This window comes from Pelodiscus sinensis, chromosome 3, assembly GCF_049634645.1.
Source record: "Pelodiscus sinensis isolate JC-2024 chromosome 3, ASM4963464v1, whole genome shotgun sequence".
Taxonomy (NCBI): Eukaryota; Metazoa; Chordata; order Testudines; family Trionychidae; genus Pelodiscus; species Pelodiscus sinensis.
The window spans coordinates 183,395,188-183,409,387 of record NC_134713.1 but is presented as its reverse complement, the minus strand read 5'-3'; the positions used below and the strand labels follow the sequence as shown (position 1 = coordinate 183,409,387).

Below are 14,200 nucleotides of genomic sequence, written 5' to 3'. Positions count from 1 at the left end.
CCCATTGGATTCAGAATATACAAGGGACTTTATATTTCTTATTAGGGCTTCAGTGAATCCTTTCTTTCTGTCTTATGTACCAGTAGTTACACAGCATTTAACTTCAGGCTGTGTCCACATCATTCGTTGAAACTAAGCTTAAAACCATTTTTAGAAGTGGCTTCTCCTACTTCTATTTTCTCTGCATTCAGCACAATTACATCCTGTAGCTACATTCTGAAACATTACCTCATACTGCTAGTATTTTGTGCCATGTATGGTTTGGTCATGGTGGTTTACACTAGGGATGTTAATGGTTAACTCATGAGCCTCACCCTTACCAGGCGAGGCTTACCGGTAATGGTTAACCAGTGGGGGCTGAAGCAGCCTCCCGCCTGTTATGGTCAGGCAGGAACTATGAATATAATATTATTTTGTGGCTATGAATATAATATTATTTAAAGCTTTGATGAGAAATAGACTCAAGCTAAAACGCCGCATCTGGATGGTAACAACTTCTGGTACTTCAAATCAGAAATCATATATTGTGTCTTGGACTTGTAACTTAGGACAAAACCTCTTTCTTCAGTGAATTCCATATACAGTAAGGCTAGCAGCACATCCTGTAGAGAACTTTATACAATTTTAGTGTTGCATGTCTTTGAGTCTGTTTGAGTTATAGTTAACACAAAACACACTTTTCTGACTATATTATTTGTGTGGTTTTTTGTGTGTGTTTTCTCAGTAATGTAATAACAGCAGAGGGGGAAAAATGAAATAAAAAAACTGGGAAACTTTAAAAACAAGGAGTCCTGTGACACCTTAAAGACTAAGGGTATGTCTACACTACAGCGCTAATTTGAACTAACTTAGTTCGAATTAGTTAATTCGAACTAAGCTAATTCAAATTAGCGCATCTAGAACTAAAAACTAGTTCGAATTAGCGTTTTGCTAATTCGAACTAGCGCATCCACACTGATTGGATGCAGGGGCGCATTTAAGGGCAGCTGAAACCAGTTCCGGCAGGGCATCAGGTCAGTAGTTGCATTGGGTGGCTGCTGTCTGAGGCTATCTGAGGCTTGTGCTTAAAGGGACCCCCCCCCCCAGACAGCCATTTCTCAGCTTTTCCTGCCTGCTTGCCAACCTCGCCGAGGGACAGCAAAGCGTTGATCTCTGTGCCCGTCTGTGTCGGTGCTTCCCTTTGGGGACGCCGCCGCAGGTGGCAACATGGAGCCAGAGCTCGCCCTGCATCTTCTGGTGCACTTTTTGGACTTGCTGCTGCAAGCCTGCCAGCAATGGCTGGAGGCTGCCTGGCACCTCCTGGTGCACGTCAGCCCCCTGCCTCTCCGCCTGGCCGCCCTGGGGGCCGTGGAGGAGCCGCGGCGGCGCCCCGGCACCGGCGTGCCCTGCTGCATCTGGCGTCTGGACACCAGCAGCGACTGGTGGGACCGCATCGTCCTGGAGCGCTGGGAAGACCGACAGTGGACCCAGAACATCAGGATGAGGAGGGACACCTTCCTGGAGCTCTGCGAGTGGCTCGCCCCTGCTCTGCGCAGAAGGGACACTCGTATGAGGTCTAACTAACTAACGGAGCGCTAGTGTAGCGCCTATGAAAGTTAGTTCGAACTAACGGACGTTAGTTCGAACTAACTTTGTAGTGTAGACATACCCAGATTTATTTGGGCATAAGCTATAATGGGTAAAAATCACTTCATCAGATGCATGCCAAAGTGTTTTTTGCCCACAAAATCTTGTGCCCAAATAAATCTCTTAGCCTTTAAGATGCCATGGGACTTCTCATTTTTGCAAATATAGACTAACACGGCTACCCGCTGAGAGTTTAAGATATTTATTTAAGATATTATATATTAAATACCTTCAATTTGAGATGTTCTTAGATCAGTGGAAGCTTGGGAAGTGCTGGCACACAGTGGTTTTTCTGTTGTCATAATTTCTGGATTTATTTTTTTTGAAGAGCCTACAGATTCTTTCCTTAAGAAAAAATATTTTTAAGGCACCCTCCTTTCATTATTTGGTTTTCCCACTTCTGCCTAGAATTGTCTCCAGGACAATACCCAATTTCTTTCCAGCCTCTTGGAGCAAGAATTTTCCATAGAAAAAGAATGATGTAATTTCAGTCATAGGATAATTTTCCAGCTGTTGGAGAAAGGCATGTTGGTGTTTATTTCACTGCTTGTGAAGAATTGTAGTGATGGGAGAAATGTTTTACTTCTCAGATCATTGTTAAAGTAATTGAAACTGATCAGCTAGAGTTTATGCCCCATTTTTTTATATATCCTGTCTTGAAGATAATGCACAAGCACCTCTGGAAGAAGGTAAAGGATTTTTCAGCAATTATGTTTGTTGTGAGATAAAAATAGTGATTTGAGTTCCAGTTCATACATGTTTCTAGAAGTTTGCTTTTTCCTCTGGTTTTTTTTTTTCACTTTGGGTTCCTCTGATCCCTTCCCCGTTACCTTTGAAGTTCCACAGAAAGAAACTTCATACATCTTTGAGTGTCAAGTCGCCTCTCATATTAAGTTTCCTTGTATTCTAAGGTGTGTTCCTTAATTGCACCACAGATTGACTAGCGCCCCAGAATCCACAGTATTATAGATTGAGAGATGCTTAGAGCAGGGTTAGGTAAAGTGATTTTTAAAAACCTCAGGACTGAGATTTCCAAATCTGTCTATGGGATTTGGATGCCCAAATCCCCTTGAAATCGATGGGAACTATGTGTTTGGGTCATGTAGGTTGCTTTGAAGGTCTCAGCTATAAGTCCTGTCTACACTGCAACTTCCACCATTGTTACCACCAGGGAAGCTGCATTGGTGGTAAATTTGTGCCAGTTTCTCTCTTGTATACAAATACCTCTCTGTGCAGTGGATTACAGGCACATCATGCACTCTGGGATTCAGCTCTTCAGAGCCATGTGAATTTTCAAAGTGAGAGCCGTGTAAGAGAGGGCCAAGGGTTGGGCTGGGGGAGGGAGCATGTAATGGGAGCGGAAAGGAGCGGCTTGTGAACTATTTTGAATCTGCAGTGGTGACAGGGAGAGAGATGTGGTTAACTCAAAGCTATAGGCTGGACCATATCAAAATCACAGTACGTTTTGCTCAATTTCATGGTCCGAGGATTTTAAAAATCATACTTTCCATGATTTCAGCTGTTTAAATCTGAAATTCCATGGTGGTGTAATTGTAAGGATCGGGACCCAAAAAGGAGTTGTGGAGGATCACAATGGGTTTTTTTGGGGGGGGGAAGAGGGGAGTTTGCAGTACTGATAAACTTACTTCTTTGCCACCAGTGGGGGTGGGGGGAAGGTGGCCTTCTGAGCTGGGCACCCAACCCCTCCAGCCATCTAGTTGTGAAGGCAGAACAGAAATGAAGGTGGCAATACTGCAATCCCCGCAAGAGAACTTTGTGGCCTCCCTGCAACTCCATTTTGGGTCAGGACCCCTATTTTGAGAAATGCTGGTCTCCCCCATGAAATCTGAAAAGTATAGGGTAAAAGCACACAAAAGTCCTCACATTTCACATGGGGGAGACCAGAGTGCATGGTCCATAACACATTGTCCATGATTGTGAATTTGGTTGGACCCTAGCTATAGGTTAAGGAGAAGTGAGAGGACCAGGTTCTGGTGGAAAATGAAGATCAGCTGAAGAAGACTCAAATACGGTGGTGAGCTTGTGGTCAGGTGAGATCAGCAAAGGGCCAGTCAGGTGTCCTGAAATACCTTTGAAATGCTCATTAGCTCATTAAGTTTATCATGTGTATTAAACGTAGTGGTGTAGATGAAAAAAAGCTCAGGTTGACAAATGAGAATTTTAAGAAGTAATTCAAGATACCCAGTGGTCAGGGCATGATAGCCCCATTTGCACATCATCACATCTTAGAACCTAAAGTAGGGCAGGATATAGTAATGAACAAGACCTTTTAAAACCCCTCTCTGTTTTCATTGTGTGTATCCATTAATAGTGTGACCATTTTGGGAGCTCATCTGTAAGAAGAAAACAAGACAGGAAAAAAAGGCTAAAACCCTGGTCCCACATCCTGGTGGTCCCTTTGCCTGCAGGCACCATCCCCCACAGCTCTTCTTAGCTAGGAACAGAGAATCAGGGGGCAGAGATTGATATCAGCAAAATGTCTCATGGCATATTATCCTGATGGGCCACGGGTTGCTCCCCGTTGATGTATGGGAACCTGTGTGCTTCTGACATCAGTGAGTAACAGAGCTCTCTATTAAGAAAAAATGGATGGGCATGTTTAAACAGGTCAGAGGGCCATATGGTGAGCCCCATAGTCACACTTGTGCTCAGCCACTCAACTGAAAGGGTTCCCTCATAACAATTGGACACTTAACTGAAAGAATTGAGCACCAATCTAAGGGATTCACAATCTTAAGTCATAGAATCATAGAATATTAGGACTGGAAGGGACCTCGAGAGGTCATCGAGTCCAGTCCCCTCATGGCAGGACCAAATACTGTCTAGACCATCCCTGATAGATATTTATCTAACCTACTCTTAAATATCTCCACAGATGGAGATTCCACAACCTCCCTGGGCAATTTATTCCAGTGTTTGACTGACTACCCTGACAGTTAGGAACTTTTTCCTAATGTCCAACCTAAACCTCCCTTGCTGCAGTTTAAGCCCATTGCTTCTTATTCTATCCTCAGAGGCCAAAATGAACAATTTTTCTCCCTCTTCCTTATGACACCCTTTTAGATACCTGAAAACTGCTATCATGTCCCCCCTCAATCTTCTCTTTTCTAAACTAAACAAACCCAGTTCCTTCAGCCTTCCTGCATAGGTCATGTTCTCTAGACCGTTAATCATTCTTGTTGCTCTTTTCTGGACCTTCTCCAATTTCTCCACATCTTTCTTGAAATGCGGTGCCAAGAACTGGACACAATACTCCAACTGAGGCCTAACCAGTGCAGAGTAGAGCAGAAGAATGACTTCTCGTGTCTTGCTCACAACACACCTGTTAATGCATCCCAGAATCATGTTTCCTTTTTTTGCAACGGCATCACACTGCTGACTCATATTCAGCTTGTGGTCCGCTATAACTCCTAGATTCCTTTCTTCTGTACTCCTTCCTAGACAGTCGCTTCCCATTCTGTATGAGTGAAACTGATTAGTTCCTTTCTAAGTGGAGCACTTTGCATTTGTCTTTATTAAACTTCATCCTGTTTACCTCAGACCATTTCTCCAATTGTCCAGGTCATTTTGAATTATGACCCTATCCTCCAGAGCAGTTGCAACCCCTCCCAGCGTGGTATCATCTGCAAACTTAATAAGTGTACTTTCGATACCAATATCTAAATCGTTGATGAAGATATTGAACAGAGCCGGTCCCAAAAGAGACCCCTGCGGAACCCCACTTGTTATACCTTTCCAGTAGTATTGTCAACCATTAATAACTACTCTCTGAGTACAGTTATCTAGCCAGTTATGCACCCACCTTATAGTAACCCCATCTAATTTGTATTTGCCTAGTTTATTGATAAGAATATCATGCGAGACCGTATCAAACACCTTATTAAAGTCTAGGTATACCACATCCACCACTTCTCCCTTATCCACAAGACTCATTATCCTATCAAAGAAAGCTGTCAGATTGGTTTGATATGATTTGTTCTTTACAGTGGTCAGTAGTCTCCAACCTTTTTAAGCATGAGATCACTTTTTTTAATTTAAGCACAATACAAGATCTACCTCAAACCCAAATACCTTTGCCCCGCCTCCTTTATACCCCTTCTCCAAGACCCCACCCCTGCTCACTCCATTCTCTCTCCCTCCCCCATCCTTCCTCCTTTCACCAGGTAGGGGCAATGAGTTGGGGTGCTGGCTCTGGTCTTGGATTAAGGGATTTGGAATGTGAGAGGGGCTCTGACCTGGCCTTGGGGCCGACAGTTGGGATGTTGGAGGGGTTTCTAAATGCAGGCTCTGGGATGGTGTTTGGATGCAGGGGTGCTTGGGGCTGGGCCAGGAGCCTGGGATGTAAGAGGGGGTTCATGACTGGTGTAGGGTTTCAGGATGTGGGCTCTGACTGGGCACTGCTTACGTCAGGTGGCTGTTGGATGGTGGTTCTGTGAGGCTAGAGCAGGATCCCTGTCCTGGCCCTGCACCACTCCCCAAAGCAGCCAGCACTCTCTATCCCAAGTCCCATCATGCCCCCTCTCTGCTCTGTGGAGATAGAATACAGGGTGGGAAAGGGGGCACCTGGACATCAGCGCCCCTCCTCTCCCTTCCCTGCCCTGCACAGAAAGCAGGAGGCTCCTAGGGGTGGGGGTGGGGCAGCTCCAAGGCAAAGGTAAGGAGTTGCGAGGCAGTGGGGGAGGGGAAGCTGAAGTGCCAGCACTTGATAGCCTCTTAGCCAAATCAGTCAAGATCACCTGTCAGAGGCTCCAAGATCTACCAGTAGATCCCGATCTACTGGTTGGTGACCACTGATCTAAGTCATATTTTCCAATTACTATTTTGCTCTTTCCATTTGAATCTCGGGGGCGGGGGGGGGGGGGGGGGCTTTTTTTTTTTAGTGTACCGGCATCATATTTTCCATGTAAAAATGTCAGTTGAATAGAATACAAGTCTCTCTCTCTCTTTCATACACACACACACTCACTCTCACTCTCTCTCTCTCTCTCTCTCTGGGTATGTCTACACTACCACCCAAGTTCGAACTAGGGTGGTTAATGTAGTCATTCGAAGTTGCAAATGAAGCCCGGGATTTAAATATCCCGGGCTTCATTTGCATCTTGCCGGGCGCCGCCATTTTTAAATCCCCGGTAGTTCGGACTCCGTGCCCGCGGCTACACGCAGCACAGAGTAGGTAGTTCGAATTAGGCTTTCTAACGAGGTGTACTGGTAGTTCGAATTAGAAAGCCTAATTCGAACTACCTACTCTGTGCTGCGTGTAGCCGCGGGCACGGAGTCCGAACTACCGGGGATTTAAAAATGGCGGCGCCCGGCAAGATGCAAATGAAGCCCGGGATATTTAAATCCCGGGCTTCATTTGCAACTTTGAATGACTACATTAACCACCCTAGTTCAAACTAGGGTGGTAGTGTAGATATACCCTCTTATAGCAGCTGTCCCTTCCAGGCTGTGGATGGAGAGGTAGGGCTAAACCATTCCTTGAGCTTAACACATCGTTAGGTTTCAATGGATGCCCCATATGTCACCATGCAGGAAATATATCCTGGATAAATATTCTTCATCATCCAAAGCCCACATCTTTCTTTAAACTGCGCTTTCAGCTTTCTTCCCGTGCAAACACATAGCCCAGTGTACATTCTTCCAACACTCTTGGTAACACTTTGCCATCTAGCATGACTATTGGATTAACACAATTACTATAAAAGCACAAAATAAACATATATCCTGAAAAGAACTCTTAGGTGGATTCTTTTGCTTCTTGAATTAGTAAGTGATGATCATTCACAAAATAGTTCTATTTTTCTTTTCCCCCCCTATTTTCTCTGTATCCCTGAGGAGAGAAAAATATATTTCATGCTAACTGAAGAATGAAAGAACAAACTGTCTAATATTATACAAACTTTCCTTGGGAATCTCAGAAAAAATTAGCAGGATAAGAATCAAGAACTTGTGTCCCTACCAGACTTTTAAAACTTTTAGGGGTAGCCAAATTTCATGAACCTAAACGTTTTTCAATTACAATTGGAAATTTGGGTTACATTTCATGTGTTTTGATGGGGTTTACAATCAGGTTCCTGTACACCACATTTGGGTCCAGCCATTCAGTGCCTTTCCAGCAGAAGTCATTCAGCATTTGTAAACTGTATCAGATCAAGACGCTTCATTTCCCCTGGCCCATTGGCCTTCATTAGATTAACAGGTTCCAAGGCTGGAAGAGACACTGTGATAATCTAGGATTCTAGTCTGATCTCCTGTATGAGGTCTTAAAACTTCCCCCAAATCATTCCTAGAGCAGATCCTTTAGAAGAACATTGAATCTTGATATAAAAGCGTTCAGTGATGGAGAATCCTTCACAATCCTTGGTAAATTATTCCAATGATTAATTACTCTCACTGTTAAAAAAATTACTGATTATTTCCAATCTGAATTTGTCATGCTTCCACTTTTAGCCACTAGATCACGTTATATTTTTCTCTGCTAAATTGAAGAGCCCATTATCAGATACTCCCCAAATAATTACTTACATTGTAATCAAGTCATCGTTAACTTTCTCTTTGTTAAGATAAGCAGATGAAACTTCTAGAATCTATCCCTTTAATCTAGCCCTTTAATCATTCTCATGGGTCTTCTATGCACCCATGCCTGTTTTTCAGCCCCCTTCTTTAATTACGGACACCAGAACTGGACACCCTATTCCATCCATGGTTGCACTGTGCCAAACACAGCAGGATAGTAAACTCTCTACTCCTATTCAAGATACCCCTGTGTGAGGTTTTAATTCCTTTCAATGTTCCTTTCAATGTTCTGCATATTCTTCCCCACTTCCCAGCACAAAGCCTCACTTTCATGTTGCTTTCAGTTTTGCAGCCAGAACAACAAAGCCACCACGGCAGACCACTTTCCATCAGCTCCCTCTGTATCTATTTCCTTCTCTGCTGGAGCCAGAAATAGAACTTTTGGTGATGAGGAATGTAAGTCCCACAAATATACCGTGCTCCCACTGAAGAAGAAAAAGGAATAAGCAAATAACACAATAAAAATAAAGGATTAAGTTCACTTAGAGACACAGGTGGTAGCAGGCAGGCTGTTGCTCCCTTTTGCTGCTGGGACAACATGAGTCAGACAGCTCGAGAGAAGGAAATAGGCAAATGAAGATGGATTTAAGGGTAAGAATTCTGCCAGCACTTTTCAAATGGAGGCATGAAGTGGAATCAAGCAGCCATCTTGACTGACCTTGTGCAAGCAGGCAGGTGTGTAGGCAACAGAGGGAGCTGAACTATAGCCAAAGGAGTGTGTAAGCACGCAGCCAGCAGAAAGTGATCAAGCACAGAGAGCAGCCACAAAAAAGATTTTCCCTGTGGAAAGGCATCCAGGAGGTGTGAGGCTGAACAGGAGCAGAGACAAATGGCACCTTGTAGGCTACTGTTGGAAAGTTTGGTAAAAATGGCAAATGATGGGTGATGTATCTCGAAAATTTTAAGCAAATGGTAGCTTGCAACTCTATTCCAGATGGACAATGAGTTTCAACTTTGCTGGCAGAGATGGGGCTGAAGGCATATGGATGACTGCATGACCTGTTGTCTCCAGCTTTGCCTGCAACTACTGCGTATGCCACAATTACTGCAATTTTTCTCTTACCCTCATCCATGGTAATAGTCTGCTGGTTCCATCAGCGACATCAGGGAAGTGGAAAGTCGAGGGGTGCAATTTGTTATGTAAGGATGTTGTCAGAGCATTGCCAGTTCAGAGAAACGTTAAGCGATGCACAGCATGACCATGTAGATCATAATTTCTGGATTATGCATTGATGAGATCTGGAAGAAGTTATTGGCTGTATCAGCATTTACATTCAGGAAAGCTGTTGAAGTAACAATTGCAATGGAGACTGCAGAGAGAGATTCACTGGAATTTGTTGTGAACTCAGAAGTTCACTCGTGGAATCGAGCTGGCAGTATTTCATGGGAATGTAAGGAACTTCTGTGGGGCCGTTGTGCACAAACTGCAGACTCTGAGCGAAGATTGCTGGGAACATCAGATTATTTGCAGAAAGGACGCATTGTTGTGGCCTATCAATCGCACAACTCAGCAACCAGCAACACAGAGTAACTGCATGTCTCGGATGACATCCATGTAAACTGAATCTAAGGAAGGATGGAAGTTGGGAATTCCTAATATTAAAATAATGACAAGAACTCTAGTGACACTGCTATCACGCACCCTATCAGAAAATGTATACTGGAGAAAGTTCACCTCTAAGGGGATACTCCACTTGAAAGTTCAGATATGCCTGATCACTGGCAGATCTTGGTTTGAAAAACTCACGGTGAATTGGACTGAGATCAAGGCAATCACAAAAGCACCTCTAAATCTCAAAGAAACAATGGACAAAGACTCCAAAGTATTAAAAAAAAGAGCTTGTACAGATGAGCAAAGTGTCTGGGAAACTCATTGTTAAGTCTGATATCCAGCCAAAATATTGCAAGTTCATATTGCCTTATGCTCTGAAGCCCCTGGGGAAGCTGATTTGGATTGTTCGGTGATAATAAGAGTCTTGTCACCTGTTTCACACAGTGAATGGGCTACATCCATTGAATCAGTGATCAAGAAGGATGGGTCAGTCTGAATGTGTGCAGATATCAGTCACACAGAATCCCAGTTTTATTGCAGACCAGTATCTGCTGTCTCGCAGTGAAGAATTGTTTGCTACTGTTAGCAGTGCACAGTGGTTTAGTAAATTGGATTTGCTCAATGCATGTCTACAAATGGAGATTGATCTTGCATCTCACAAATATCTCACCAGCAACATGCAAAAAGGCTTGTTTTGTTAAAATAGGTTTGACACTTGCCCTATTCTAGAAATCCTCAGTGAGATACTGAAGGGACTGAACAGAGTTCAGGACTATTTGGATGACCTCTGTTAGAGAAGAAACAGGCGACCCAGGAGCGGATGGGGTAAAAGGAACTGCTTTATTGCCCATGGATGTTTACACAACACAATGTCCGAGTGGCAACAACCTGGTGATGATTATACCCTTTTATCTATTTTAGTATGTTAAAATAGTCTGTCTATTTTTCCTAAATCCTTATTTAGTAATGTTAACTCCCATAAAATAAATATTAATAAGCAAATAATGAATACAATTATACCCACCCCAATTACTATTTACAGAATTTCTAATTAAATCAACACATTCCTATGCTACAACCTAACAGGTAATAGGGTATGTCTACACTACCCCGCTAGTTCGAACTAGCGGGGTAATGTAGGCATACCGCACTTGCAAATGAAGCCCGGGATTTCAATTTCCCGGGTTTCATTTGCATAAACTGGGCGCCACCATTTTTAAATCCCTGCTCGTTCGAACCCCGTGCCGCGCGGCTACACGCGGCACGGACTAGATAGTTCGGACTAGGCTTCCTAGTCCGAACTACCTAGTCTGTGCCGCGTGTAGCCGCGCGGCACGGGGTTCGAACGAGCAGGGATTTAAAAATGGTGGCGCCCAGTTTATGCAAATGAAGCCCGGGAAATTCAAATCCCGGGCTTCATTTGCAAGTGAGGTATGCCTACATTACCCTCCTAGTTCGAACTAGGAGGGTAGTGTAGACATACCCATAGAGATTACAAGTAATTTGACCCTGAAGATATGTTATACAGAGCCAATGAGGATAAGCAAGAGACATAACAAAATAGAGCAGTTCCATACTTGTCTGGTCTCCTGGGCTACAAGAATGAAGAGAGAGAACATGTTTATACATCAGAAAGGATCATACTGGTTTTGATGAGACTCTTAATCTATCTTCTCAAACTACAAAACAAAAGGAAAAAGCATGTTTAAAGGGAAAGGATCAAGACCATCTTCAAAATGTCAATGATGTCTTGCATTGTTTGGAAGGCTATGGGCTGAAAATATATCATGATATAAATATGAGTTTTTCACTTCTTCAGTTGAATATCTTGGACATGTAATTGATGTGACAGGCTTTAAAAAATTGCCAGAGCAAGAGAAGGCAGTTTTTCAAGCACCATGACCAGCCTATATGTCACAGTTACATTCATTCTAAGAGAGACGTAGCCATGTTAGTCTGCTTAATGGTGATGTTAAATTTCTGCTTAATCTGGTGACAATATTGGAACCTTTACATGACCTGTTACAAGCCTATTCAAAATGACCAGAAGTTTTCAGTGATTTCTGCACTACAGCTCCCAAGACCATTGGTCATCTTTGTACTTTGTGTAGCCTGTTTGGTTTATTGTTCTAGTTAGTGAATTACAATAGATCTCAATTCTGCTCTGAAGAATTTCAGCAGTTCCTAGCTCCAAACAGAATTCAGCACTTATTATACTCAGAGCCAATAGCCTCATTGGACCCCTGGGCAAGGTGGGGGAAGGCTGGCTCCATGCTCTGAGAAGTGGTGCTCTTAAGCAAAAGGGGTGAGGCTGGGAGCAGCCAGCCCTCGGTGCTACTTGGACTGCAGTGCACCCCCAGCCCTCACTGCTTCCTGGAGCACACTACAGAGCACTCTGGCGGTGATTTAAAGGGTCCAGGGCTCTGGGTGCCACTACTGCTGCATTAGTAAGAGTGGCAGCTGGGAGCCCGGGGCAGTTGCCCCTTTTGCCTCCTGTCTCCCATCAGCTGGCCTGTGCTCAGCTCCTTACCATCCCTTTATAAGTGGTTTAGTAGAACGTTTTGTAGAAACACTTCACGTGTTTATTCTGAGTATCAGCAGAAATTGGACAATTTCTTGCTTGTCTAAAGGAATCCTTCATCTGCAGCTACCAGGAGTTATCTGCCACTCGTGAAGCAATATTTACATATCTTTTGGGACCTGCTGGGTCCTGATATTGCCGTACATGCATCCAAATCAAAAGGCTTGCAGATTTATTGGCAACATGAGTCTTGTCATCGTTTTTTTTCAAGTTGAAGACAGTGTGGACTCACAATCAGAGTTGTGGAGTGAAATGCATACCTGGTGAACTTGTAAAATCCACGGTGGGAGGAGAGGTTGTTTGTGGTAAAACTATCCAATGATATTATGTGAAATTAAATACAGACCAGTTGCAGCCTCAACTAATACCAGAGTCTGAGGATGTGCCAGGAGGAACCTTCTGTTCCTTCAATCAAACCTCCTTTCATTACAAGTCCTAGTTTTGATGACTTGGTGGAAGAAACTGTGGTACCAAATCCAGTTGATTCACTACCACCAACTGTTCCTGTTGTTCTGGACACTGCTGTAACACCATTGTCACATTATCCCAAGAGAGTGTGTAAACCAGTTGTGTGCCTGAACCTGTAAATTGCTTGATTACTGAGTTGCTATTCCAGGCAGAATAACTTCTTGCTATTTAAGAGTCTGAATTACCCCACCTGCAGCTTTTAGTTAGTTTATAAAATGTGTTCTGTTCGTCATGTAAACAATAATGTATATGGGTTTAAAAAGTTTTTTAAAGCATGGTGGAGACATGTGATGTCTTATCCTTTAAATGTTCAGGGGACTCTATACTCTCCCTTCCCCCATTGCAAAGTCTCACTTTCAGTTTTGCACCCGGAGTAATAAAGCCACAGCAGCAGACAGCTATATTTCCATCAGCTCCCTCTGTGTCTATCTCCTTCTCTGCTGGCTCCAGAAATATAACACCCTCTTTGTGCCACGGGTCACATTAGTTCTTTTGGCCACAGCATCACACTAGGAACTCGTGTTCCGTTGACTACCCTCCACAATGTCCCAATCTTTTCCTGTCACTATTTTCCAGGATAGTGCCCCACACTGTGTAAGTATGGCCTACGTTCTTTTTTCCTAAATATATACATTTACATTTAGATATATTCAAATGTATGTTGTTTGCTTCTGCCAGATTTACCCAGGTTGATCTGTATCAGTGTATCTTCATGATTACCTGCTTCTCAGATTTTTTTTGTTACCTGTGAACTTTATCAGTGATTATTTTGTTTTCTTCTAGTCATTGATAAAAAATGATAAATGGCATAGGGCCAAAAACTGATCCCTGTTGACCCCTGTGGGACCTTATTAGAAATACACGTGCCAGATGATGATTCTCAGTATACAGTTATGTTTTGAGGCCTATTAGACAACTTTTAGTATTTTAGTGTGTGCCATCTTCATTTTACATTGAGTTTTTTAATCAAATTGTCATGTGGTACCACATCAAGTGCCTTACGGATGTCTGTTACTATTATCTATAACAACTGAATTTGTAAGATCATTTAAAAAAGGATATCAAGAGCTTTATGTAGCATGAAAGCTTATGTTTTCCACCAACAGAAGTTGGTCCAGTAAAAGATCTTACTTAATCTTCTTTGTCTCCATCAAGTTAGTTTGACAACATCTATTTCCCCAAAACCCATGTTGATGGACATTAATCATATTAGGATTATTATATTATAATGCATATGATAAAGAATTAAAATAGAGTAATATAATTGTTAATTGGGTCCCTATCAGCCACTCCTGGGGTCAAAGTTAGACTGCAGGACTATACCTGGGCCATCCCATTTGTCCTTTTTAATTATTGTGACAACATTTGCTTTCTTG

General features: G+C 43.0%; 1 long non-coding RNA gene across 4 annotated transcripts in view; it reads left to right on the top strand.

The window, feature by feature from the left end:
• Window positions 1-14,200, top strand: part of LOC106731379 (uncharacterized) — a 319,644-nt gene that overhangs the window by 26,261 nt on the left and 279,183 nt on the right. The window lies entirely within an intron of this gene.